The following is a 12,957-nucleotide window of genomic DNA, read 5'->3' as shown; positions in this document are numbered from 1 at the left end:
GGCATAGTGGCTGCAAGAGAAAGGTGCTCCTGCGTCTGCCCCTCACTTTTAAACAGAGCTGCTGGGTCGTATCGTGGGTTTGCACTACCCTTGCTTCTGAACAGCAAATTTGCTCCACTCACATTGACATCATTGCTAGAACATTTAGGAGGTAAATATTTCTAAGCAAACATTTACATACTAATTAGACAAACAAGAAGGTACCAATATTTTTGTTATTAAGCAAACTCTCACATGTATTTGAGTCATCATCAGTGTCAATATGCTGCAGCATCAACACTTTTCTGAAGTTGTTTTAAGAACACAAATGTTTACAAAGGCACATTACCAAATACGTTAGCCACAGGATCAAGGTTTGACCCACCTTCAAATTGGTCCGGTTCAGCAGTGGGAATTCCTCTTGTGCCCTGATTCTGCAGGGCCCCAGTGAGCTCATTGCAGACTTGAGGCCTTAGATTGTAAGCTCCTTTGGGCAGGAGCCAGGTCATCCGATGGATTTGCCACCACTGTTCAAAAGAGGGCCTTGAGCCTGACTGACACCTCTTGGAGACAGCGTAGCCTAGTGAATAGAGTACTGGACTTGCATTCAGGAGACCATCCTATTATACCGAGGTGTCCCACTAGGTGATCTTGGCCAAATCACTTTCTGCTCCGTGCCTCAGTTTCCCCATCCATAGAATGGTGATAATGACATTGATCTCCTTTGTAATGTGCTTCGAGCTCCATGTCTGAGAAGGGCAGTATCACAGCTAGGTATCAGGCACAACAGCAACACAAATTTTTAATAACGAACCTCTTTAGTGGATTCTCTTCTCATCATAAATATAACCACGCACTGTGGAAACCATACACAATAAAGAAATCACTGGTCTTTTAGCTTTCACTGATTGCTCTACTACAGACAGTAATATGCAAACGCTGTTCCCAGAGCTGCGCTGAAATCATTACTTACATTAAATAACCTTGTTATAACTGGTACTCTATAGAAGTAGATGTTAAAAACATCCTTAATATTCTTTATTATTTATAGAAGCTGGAAGTTTTAACCAAGATCAGGGCCACCAGGGAGCCAACAGCCACCACATAGGTCGCAGGACAACGTGGAAGGGGAGGGCAGCTTCACACCCCCAAAGGGGTGGGTCCAATAGGTAGAAAAGAGTCTAGGGCAGCCAGGTCTCAGCACTGCCCGGACTGCAGCGCTGCCCCTGCCGCCCCTCACAGCCACACACAGCAGCACAGAAGCTCTTCTGTGGCACTTAAAAGAGGCCTGGGAGCTCCAGGCCCCTTTGAAATGCCAGGCTCCAGGGCAACTTCCCTCTTTGTCCTGCCACCCCCCTTGTGGGCCTGCAGGGCCCTGTTCTGCTAGGCTCTGCCTGCACATGCGTGCGCGCGTGCACACAATGTCCCTTCCTCAAAGAACAAACAATTTAAAAGGAGAAGGTAGACAGGAAGTGCTAGTCCTCTGGAACTGAGGCCCAGCAAAATTAAGAAACCTGGCGAAGATCAGGCAGGACACCTGTAGCAGAACTGGGAGTTTAACCCAGAGCTGGGGAAACAGTGAATTTTTCAATTTGCTGGCAGCCCAGGTAATAGAAAACAAAGCATACAATTAGGCTGATCCAACTCCAATTTTTTTTTCTTTTTAAAATTGCCAGTGAACTGAGCAAGTCAATAAAGAATTCATTTTGGAGCAAACAGGACCACTGTTTCCTCTTCCGCCGGCCATTTTGTGACTGGCACCCATGTCCCTAGGTTGTTTTTTTTTTAAATGATTATTTATGAATTTCTGTCCAATTCACACATAGTTTTCAGTCAACCAAACCTACATATTTTTTCAGCTCACAAACTATGTGTCCCCCAAGTTTCACCCAGCTGTGGTCCTGAGCCTCAGTCTGGTATCCTAACCACAACACCATCTGTTTAATACTGGTTTTGTAATTAATATACCAGGAGAATGTGCTAGAGGACTCAGGCAGTCTGTGGCAATTCTACTGTCTATGGAGAGAGGGTTGCCTAATGCAGTGAGACAAAGGGAGTGGGCTGGGGCTTTTATTTAGGGTCTGAAACAAAGAGCAGTACAAAAACCATTGAACCAGAAAAATCCTACTTGCTAATGCTGTCTTAATCTGACCTATCTGTAAAATTAAACAATTTCCTTGTCACAATGCTCACAAAAGGCAGCATAGCCAGAAAACAATTCTATCTGCATGAAGATTTTTTTAAAATAATTTGTTAATTAGTGACTGCTGGCATCACAAGGATAGTTGTTTTCTCTGATATGCTGATTTCTTCCGTCTCTCAGCGGAATTTGAGATCATAAAAGAGACACTTCTTTAGAACAGGGAATAGAGGAAAAAGTTTCAGTAAATTCATGAGGAATTTAATTAGAACAGCAAGGTCTTATTCTTCTGTAGAAGGCAGCAGGTTCTTTTTTCTACAGACAGATGCTGACCAAAGTCATCAGCTTGAAACCAACTGGTGTCTAAGGCTACATCTACACTATGAAATAAAACTGAATTTATTGAAATCGACTTTATAACACTGGGTTTTATAAAGCTGAAGTTGAGTATCCGCACCTCCTCACAATGTCATCTTAGCACATCCAAACTAAATCATCAAAGTTCGACTGTTGCAACAGTGCATTGTGGGAATCTATCCCATGTTTCCCTCATCCCTGTTGCATTCTGGGTTTTTTCACTGGTGCTTCATAGGATGAAAATGCCCCGCAAGTGATTGTGGGTATGTGATGTCATCTTCCCACACTGCATTGCCCTCATTCTGTTTGAAAACAGCCATTTTTCAGAAGTTTCTTTCCCCAGTGAAAGCAATTGTTTGAGTCATCCACATTATGGACCTTTTAACCAAATGTGTCCTGAGACCACCCACTGTCATCTTCCCAGACTGCATTGCCCTCAGTCCCCTTCTGCTGAAAGCAAAAGGCCATTTTTCAGAAGGAAAGATAGTGAATCCAAGGGGAAAGCAAACCATAACTGAACCACGTCAACAGGTTGCTCAACAAGATTTCCCCCAGTTAAAGAACACCAAACACTGGAAGAATCTGGATCCATGTGAATATCAATATTAACATTAATAGTAACATCAATTATTAGCATTAATATTATGAATATATTAATTAATATTAAGTAATGTTCATTTTTATTAATTACTGTTAATAGTAATATTATTCACAGAGAAGGAAAGCAGGGAATCCCAAGGGTAATAAAGCCAAACAGGTGGGGGGCTTCAGAAGCTGAAACACCCTTCAAAAATGTGTTCTGGGAGCCAATAGATGACTGTGGCATGTCAACAGGAACCTCAGTTTTCCCCAGGTGAAAGAACAACTTTCAAACGGCAGGGAACCTTCAATCCCACTTTTTTTTTTTTTTTTTTTAAACAACAACAGTGGATTAAAACCAAACCACATGCAGAAAGGTAGGGTGGGAATCATGTTAACAGGCACCTCAGTGTTCTCCCGCACAGTAAAACTGCAGCAAGCAGGCCACTACTGAGACTGTGGTTCCCACAAGCCACGTGCTTTGGGAAGGGAGAGTGCTGGAGCAGTGTGCCTAGGTGGGGAGGACAGCCATGAAAATAGGAGCGGCCGGGGGCCAGCCCCCAAACTTAAGCAGAGGCCAGCTAATGCTCCTGTTGGCATGGTGCAGTCACTTGGGTTTCTTATTAGTCATGCCTACTGCTGGCACATGTTGCCTTACGGGGCCAACCAGACCCTGAAAAATCTTTGCTGCAGGGGGAACCAGCCCCCTACGCACTTGGCGAGCCCCAGAAAATGTGAGGCACAGAAGCCTTCGGTTCATGCAAGCCAGGACATGCTGCTGTCTGGAAGCATGGCTGCACTGCACAGCTGGCAGGTGGGGTGGTGGCTAGCCTGCCAGCCACATGGCACCTGCAGGGGGGTGGGAAGCCTACCCTGTAAAATGTGCAACACAGAAAAGAAATTTCTTGGCCTCTCCTACAAGCATGACCCCCATAGCCCAACTGCCGTGTGGAGTAATGGGGACTAACCTGCTAGATGAACTGAGAACCTGACTCTCCTGATGGCTCCCTGCTGGGGTTCTCTCAAGTGGCTAGATGAGATCACTGTGCTGATTATAAAGAAATAAATTCAAAAAGCTGGGCTTCCTGTTTCCTACTTCCCCTCACCTAGAGAGCAGGGGAGGTGAAAGCGGACAGAATGTACACCTGTGGGGCATTGTGAGATACCTGTGGGACATCTCTGGAGGCCAATAAAATCGATTTAAAGTAGCACTGTTTCCTCACTAGCATTTATCTGACCTTTTCAATTTGAACTTTTTATTACTCCGCGTCAGATGATCAATGCAAGAATGTCAACCTTACAGCTCCTTAAATTCAACCTAATGGTATTCGCAGTGGAGACAGTCACATTGTAAAATTGACCTAAGTGCCTTAAAATCGAGTTTATGCTGTAGCGTAGACATAGTCTGTGTTACATACCAAATTCATGAAAGCCTTTCTGAAAACTCCTGTGGACCTCACCACACTGGATACTGTTGAGGCAAATAGTTTTAAAGGAAGATCTGCAATGTAGCCTTTATGTTCCAGAAAACTCACTACCCTGGATCAAGGCCATGTTTTCACTAAAGTTCACCAGACTTTGCTATTACTCATTTTCAGAGAAGAGGCTCAGACACTATACTAGGCAGCAGATAAAACCCACAGGGGACATCTACATTGCCAAAAAAGACCCACAACAGCAATTCTCAGAGCTTATGACAACTGACTTGGGCTTTCAGGGCTCCTGCTACAGGGCTGAAAACAGTAGCAGAGCCATTCATGCCTGGGGCAGAACCCAGGTAGGGAGCAGGGTCTCCAAGCTGGGGATCCAGCCCATATGGGAACATCTTACACTGTTAGTCCCATAGCTTAAGCTCAAGACAATAGATGCAGACTCTGGCGCTTGCAGCTATGTCTTTTTCTTTGCCATGTCATAGAATCATAGTATTCGAGGGCTGGAAGACAGCTGAGGAGGTCACTGAGCCCAGCTCCCTTCCCAAAGCAGGACCAAGCCCAGTTAAATCACCCCAGCCCAGTGTCAACATATACCACAACACAGTTATACAAACTGCCATTGCAACCCATATGGACAGATTGTCAAAAACTCACTCAGCTCTTTTTAAAGTGCATCCGTAGCCATCACAGGGGGACCTGCTGGCTGCTCAGCCCTTTTAAATATCAGGCTCTCTGCAACTAGGAACAGTGTGTAGTTATTCCTTGGTAAGGGTATTACATTCCCAGGGCTATCAATCCTCCTACTTCAGGGCAGGCCGATCTCCAGCTGGGAAAGGATTGACTCTCTATCAACAGCAAATGCAAAATGATTCACAGTTTCGAAACCAGAGCCAGGAGCTCATGTGCTCATCATCTGGCTCTGAAACAAACCAACCCTGCTTCTTTGGCCAAGTTACCCTGCCTGCATTTCCCAGTCTTTCTACTAGAGAGTTCCTAGATCCCTGCACGGGAGGATGAGTCAGTAGCACAGAGGCATGCTCAAAAGGAGGTCTTTTGGAAGATGTTCTAAACAGCCAGTCTCCTCAAATCCAAGACACTAGGCAAGCTTGGCCACTGGCCTGTCGCAGTGCAGCAACACCTGTGTTCTTAGAACAAACCACGCCAAGGTGGAAAGACACACAGTGGAGCCAAATGGTTTTAAGCCAGTCACTTCACAAATCCCTGCCCAGGGCATGGAAGGAAGCAGAAATCCTGTAGTGGCAGTGCTTCTCGTGGGCCACTCAAGGAAGCAGTGCCCCATGGTTTTTGCAAGATTGCAAGCATTTTACCAAAGGGGTCAAAGTACCCCCTAGGACCTGCATCCTCAGTTGCAGCTCAGCAGACTGTAACTCTGTGGGAGGCTGGTATGAGAACAGCTGATCCTTTCATATAATCTCTTCCTGCCACTCAAACCTGCCAGCCCACTCCCTGCTAAAATACAGGACTTCTGCAAGTGCCAGTCCCACCTACACGTATGTGACCCCATTTTGACTGCCACAGGGTTGGAATCCAAGTCCTTCATTCCTAAAAAGCAAGAGGACAGACCAGTAGGTATAGTTAGGAGGATTTACTACTGTGGTGTTCTCCCAGGTCTTTAGCTTCACCGATGTTCTTAATCAGAAGGCTGCTTTCGTATGTGTTCAATGATGTGGGCCCGATGACCACAGCAGACCCTGAGAGCACCTGCAAAGACCACAGGTCAGATAAGGATTGAAGGTGCCAGGCCAGAGTTATTGTAGAGCAAAATACACTAAAAGTTGTCAGTAGATTCGACCAAACGACTGCACATATGTACCCACCATGTTGGAATGACTCAATCATTGGGATATTTCCATTGCATCCTAGGTCATACAAAGACTGTCCCCCCAGGACATCATACTATATACAGGTACAAACAAATCACACCTCACTATTGACGTATCAGGTTGCCACCGTCCAATGTTGTCAAGTTACAACTCATCTCCCTGTACCTCTTGGTTTGAGTAGATCATCTCTATCCATCGTGCTGTCATTTTAGACCTTTTCTTGAACCTGGGTCTGTATCTTTGAGGAGTTGGTACCAAGGGTTTTTTTAATGAGCTGGTGGTACCATGCGATTTCAACTGATGAGCTGTACCAATTATTGTCCTGCACCTAAGCCAATTACCAATCAGTGTTTTGCACTCTCATTCCTGTTTATGCCAATTTCTGTTAGCAGGGGCCTGTCTCTTGCTCACAGCTTAGCTTTGCTTTACATTAACCTGGTTTTGTCCATTGTTAGGCTCTGTCTATACTACAACATAAATTCAAATCTAAGGCACTTAGTTCAATTTTAAATTGTGACTGTTCACAAGTCAAATACCATTATTTTGAATTTAGGGGGCACTACGGCCGATATTCTCACTCCAACAACCTGAGTGGGCTTAATGGGAAGTTTGAATGTAAGCATTCGGATAAACGGTAGTGTGGAAACAGGTTCCATTAAACCATTTTTATTTGCCTCCAGAGGAGTCCCACATGTATTCCACAACGCTCCACAGTTGTTCATTCTGGCTTGTTGCATCTCTGATGTTCTTCCCCACGTGGCAAAGACTTCAGGGGCTGGCTGTCACCAGGGAGAAGACTTTTAAAGATGACAGCTAATGGCTCACATCCATCCTCTATGAGCTCTTTGAGTATTCTAGGGTGCTGCCTAATCTTGCTAATAGGACCAGATTACAGCTTGTGATATCCAGCAATGGGGGGCTGGCCCTGGCAGTCCGTGGCATTCAGGGCTCCCCCCCTCAAGAAAAAGCCTTTGAAGAGACTTTAGGAGCATTTTTTCCCATACTACACCAGTAAAAAAACCCAGAATGCTACAGGGCAGAGGGAACTGTGGGACGGGTTCCCACAACGCACTGCTGCAACAGTCGATCATTGGTAATTTAGTGTGGCAGCACTAACTCGAACTGTGGGTAATTTGTAGGGAGGTGAGAATGCTCCAATGCAAATTTATAAAACCAAGCATTACAAATTTGCATTTCATGCATTCAAATTTATCTCATAGTGTAGAGTAGCCTTAGCTAGGCCTCAAACCAGGCCTGTGCTGCATGGGCTTAGGCTTTCATCTTACGACAGTAGGAAATAGCCTCCTTGCAGTGATAGCACTGTTCTTGCTATTGCTGGAGCTGAAAGGAATAACCTTAGCAGGTTGCCACAGTTGTTTCATTACAGGAGAACGAGTTGTAGCTCCATAGCTGAAGTTTACATGAGTTTTGCATTGTGGGCAGGGGGCTGAACTTGATGCCCTCTTGTGGTCTCGTCCAGCCCCGGGATTCTATGATTGAAAGCAGGAGATTCAGCCCTCCTCTTGTTACACGTGAAGGAAAAAAAAAAAAGAAAAAACGTGTATCCTGCCCCAGGTTCTAGCTGTTACGAGTATGGAGTGAATTCTCTGAAAAATGAAGTAGGACAACTATTCGTTTATTAGTTAAAATTAAAAATTACCTCCTTACAAAAATTGAGCAACTGTGTCAATCCTTTTTTATCCCTGATGATCTTAATAAAAGAACACACTCTTGAAATGCTAGTTAAAATTCCCTGAAATTTTACGCGCAGGCTACATTGTATTCTTTTGTTTATTTTTATTAATGGACTTTTTCCAATTATTCTACATAACTGAGGGTTTATCCTTCAGGAGAATCAAGTTGTCCAGAAGTAATGTCCTCCTTCAGAATAGCTGCTTCTTCTCTGTGTCTTTGAAAATCAGTTTCCCCATAACTCACAAACCCTAAAATATCTTAATCAACGTCAGACGGCTGTTGCATGGTGTTACCCCAAAAGGCATTTGGCCTGAGGCCCAAAGGCAAATGTTTGTCTGAGGATGTGATTAGAGAGAGAGCCAGAAAAAAACCTTGGCTCTGAAGCCAGCTGAGTGCAGGAGAAGCTCCAATTTGGCTCTGCCAACTCTGGCTTCTCTCTTGACAAGACACAAAGCACCAATAGCCAAAATACCTTCGAGTTGATATACACTCCTCTGTTGCTCCATGGGGTCAGATTCTCTGTTCAGTCCAGCTGAGGATCCTCCCTGGACTCAGCTGGTTTGCCTGGCTACGTTAATCAATTGGCTGTGCTCCCTTTGGATACAAAGGCCATTTGAAGAGCTGGGCACCTGCCAAATTCCATTTGCTGGTTTGCCACTGTCCCAACAGTCCCAGTCCTTGACTTGCCCGGGTAACCTGGTTAGTCAGGTCATGGCTCCAGGAATCCCTATGCCAGACAAGGAAAGCCAGAATGGCACCTCCAGCGGTACTTGTCATCGAGGGAGCTGCGGTCAGAAGCCTGCACATCTGGCTTTATCTGCACATCTGGAGTTGAGAGTTGGTAAGGACATAGCCCCCAAAATAGGATTTAGATGCCAAGTTGGAGATTATTTCTTCCTCCCTGGCCCCACCCACTTTGGCCTGAGGGTGTTTTCTTCCTTAACACATAAACACAAGACAAAGCAGCCAGCTGGCACTAGGCCCTGATCAGCAATCTGTAACGTTCACTTAGGCTTAGCAGAGCTTAGCTTGTACAGTAGTGGCTGATTTGCTTTTGCACAAAAAGAAAAAAAAACAGACCTGATCTTTGTGGCTAAAATAACTTGGGTCAATGTGTGTTTGAGCTACAACTGAACACCAGACAGGAAGGCCAGATTAACTGCATTGGGGAGTGTGGTGTCTTTCCCATTTGTGGTTTGTGGCTGCAAGGAAATTCTCCCCTCCCCACCACATTAGCACACTTAGGACATTTGAAGAACCCTGCAAAGGTCCTTCAAGCCACTCCTCCTGCTTACCTTATTGCTTCCATCAGAATGCGGCTTGCAGCTGTCATGCTGGGAGGCTACCAACAGGTACCAACAGGAAGAGAATCCATCTTGTTGGAGGAGGGGAGCCCATTCCTGGGAGCTGAGCTGCTCAAGGTAGCAGGAAGTTGTGTAGAACACTGGGTGCACTAGAAGTCACTGCTGGAGACAGGAGAAAGACCCTCCTAAGAGAGGCCACTGATGAGCATTCCTCTTCAAGCTTTGACTTCCACCAGAACAGAGTGGATCTGCCATTCTAAGCCTGCATCTTAGGACAGGGATGCTGCTTTTAACTACAGCAAAGTCAGCACTTGGCCAGCATCTCTTACCTTCCTGTTCACTCTCCTGGGCCTCTGGCCCCCAATCATAGTGGATGCTACTGGAGAGTGAAAACACATCAAACTTGCCCTGTTGGCTTAAGCCTAAAGCCTAACTGGCTAATGCTATGCAGCTGCAGAATGTCCCTTGCCTCAAGAGGTTCCCAGGGTGCACGCTCAAACCAAGGGGCAGCTGGAAGGAGGATGTCTGTTGCACATGGAAAATGGAAAGCTGATAGGGTTCTTCCTGTTTTGTGCCCTGTTTCTGCTGCATTCAAGTCACTGGCAAAGCTCCTACTGAGCCCAATAGGAGCAGATTGGGGTCTGGCCACACTTAGGGGTCTGAAAAACTAATTGACGCCAGTGATCCATGTTCTAATCCAGAAACTGGCTTTCCTCTGCAGCTGGATCATACCACTAGCCTGTCCTCTTCAGGACAGGGGACTGGGAGTGCATGCAGAAAGGAGATATGGTTAGATGGTTTGGCAACCTCTGACAAGTTCAAAGAAAAGTAAATCCCATCGGCATTCAAAGAGGTGACTCTAGCTTGCTGCATTTGGATGTGAGCTGACAGCTTGCTCCTCCATCACTTTTCTAGAAGCTCAGCATGTCAATTAAGGGGTCAAAGTAATGGGATGAAGGGGTCTCCTCCCATACAGAGCGACCTCAGACAGATACATGTTATGCTTTGAATATGGTCTGAGGTCAGAATGGTGGTTGATGTGACGTCTGCTTTCTCCTTGGCACTTGTCCATAAAGAAAGTGCTTGGATGCACCTCATGGAATCTGTCAAGACAATAGGATATATTTATTTCCAGAATTCCATCTGCAATGTATTCTGTATGCTGTCAGCACTTCCAGTACGGGTTCCTCATTACAGTGATGTATAACCCCAACCAAAGGAAAATAATTGGGGGCTGGGGGAGACAAACAATTTTAAAAAATGCAATCAAGTGAAATTAGCAAGAAAACCCTCCCCAGCAACAGAACAGCTCTTCACTCTTGCATGCACTGGGAGTTCAGGGAAATAAGGGATCAGAAAAGGTCCCTCAATTCCACTGCCTTTCATTTAGTTCTTGGCATTTCTGGTTGCACTGCCACCTGTCACAGCTGCTCAGCTGTTGGAATGCTGTACCAGGCAAATTTAGTTTGGTGTAGTCCTATGGATACATGTGCTCTTCCACAATGGGTTGCATTAACTTGGCTGAATTAGTTCCATGCTAATGAGGTCCCTACAGAAACAATGCTCCAGCTTTAGGGCACCTAGGAAGATAGATTTATGGAGAAAGATGCTATTAGCAGTAAGATTTCAGATTTTTTTTAATTGCTATCATTTGGAGACTACCGCTCATGGTCTGGCACTGGTGGTGGTGGGGAGGGGGAGCCTTCTGTTCTGAGCAAAGAGAAGTCTATCTCTGCTTGGTGGCCAGGGACTTATAAAGCAAACAGTACTCATGCTGTCACTCTATCATGAGCAATTATTTTAAAGACAGGTATTCATGCTCAGGTTAATTGTGCAGAATTTTATCTAGTCTGCCAGGTAACGAGGATCCCATTCTTCTTGCTTTGACTTCTGCAAAGGGCTCTTTTGTGTGAGGCCTGTTCCTCCCCCAGAGACAGCAGAGGTTGGAGGGGAGAGGTGGGAAAAGGGTGAGGCATGGAGCAGGGTGGTGTAATATGCATGAGGTTTCCCAGGCTTTGCTAAGAGAACCTAACCTGGGCAAATTGCTTAGAACCAGGCCACTTACAGCCCAGAATGGAGTTTCCTCCTCAGTGAGGCAAACCAAGAGAGCCACATAAAGCGCCTTTGCTGCCTTCCTAGCCAGCAAAGAGTTACACAAGCAAACCCCACCAACTCTCCAGCAGCTTTATTGAAGAAACCAGTACTAATCCTTGCTCACGTGAGAGATTATGTAAACCAGTTTCACCAAGTCCACACAGATTCTTCCAGCTTCCAGGAGACCAGCTACATTCCCAGGTCAATGTATACTTAGATCTTACCCAAAACAGCATGTTGTGCCAATCCTTTAGAATCTACAATCTAAAAGTTTAGTAATAAAAATAGAAATAACAAGTTGAGAGAGAGAAATTGTTAAACTGGTTAAGTTACATACATCAACCAAAGCTTTTGATGCAGGCTACAGCTGATGGTAAAAGCTGCTATCTTGAAAGTCGCTGCACATTCATCTTCTGAGGGACAGAGCCCCAGTCCATACAGGCTTAGTTCATAGCAGAGATGTTCTTGCAAACTGCTCCCAAGATGGAGGCTGAGAGCAGTGGTCTGAGGATTAAAGGAGAAGATGGCCACTACCAGAGTTCTTTTTATAGATTTGCCGTGCGGAAGGAAGAGCTCTGTTCCTGAGCATGTAACTGAGTGATGGAGCACATGGTAAGGTTAGCTTTTGGGGCATTTTTCCATTGCCAGATTCCCAAATGACACGTCTCAGACAAATTCCTGAGATGTGGATTGAAGTCTGAGTCTCTGTTTAGCCCATATTCCTGGCTGAGAGGTGACCACAGTTTCTATTATGAATCCCAACACTTCAACATTTCTAATACAGGTACAGAGCCAATATTTATAACCTGACCTACAAAAAATGGTCATAAACAGCATAAACAGATTCAATAAATCACCAGCTTTTAACAGACACCTACTTAGACCACTTGGCATAAAAAACTTGGTGTAAACTTAATACAGTAGTTACAGAAATTATTTTATATTTATTGTAAAAATCCAGTAACATCACATATTGGGATGATGACTGTGAAATGCTCATAGAGATTAGAGAGAAATTATAAAAAACTCAGTAATAATGGGGGATTTCAACTATCCCCATATTGATGAAGTACGTTACCTCAGTATAGGATGCAGAAATAAAGTTTCTTGACACTGTAAACGCCTGCTTCTTGGAGAAGCTGGTTCTGGAACACACAAGAGGAGAGAAAGTTTTTGAATTAGTCCAAAGTGGAACACAGGATCTGGTCCAAGAGGTGAATTTAGCTGGACCACTTGAACATAATATAATTAAATTTAGTACCATTGTGGCAGAAGAGAAACACAACAGCAGCACAACATGGTGATATTTTATTTCAGGAAGGGGAAATACACAAAAATGAGGAGGTTAGCTGAAGAGAAATTAAAAGGTACAGTGCCAAAAGTGAAATCCCTGTAAGCTGAATGGAAACTTTTCAAAAGGTGCCATAACAGAGGCTCAACTTAAATGTATACCCGCATATTAAGAAATAGGACCAAAAAAGTGCCACTGTAGCTTAACAATCAAGTACCAATTTAAAAAAAAAAGCTGAGAT

Source organism: Carettochelys insculpta, chromosome 19 (assembly GCF_033958435.1).
Source record: "Carettochelys insculpta isolate YL-2023 chromosome 19, ASM3395843v1, whole genome shotgun sequence".
NCBI classification, from domain to species: domain Eukaryota; kingdom Metazoa; phylum Chordata; order Testudines; family Carettochelyidae; genus Carettochelys; species Carettochelys insculpta.
The sequence above is the reverse complement of the archived record's forward strand: the minus strand, read 5'-3'. Positions refer to the sequence as shown.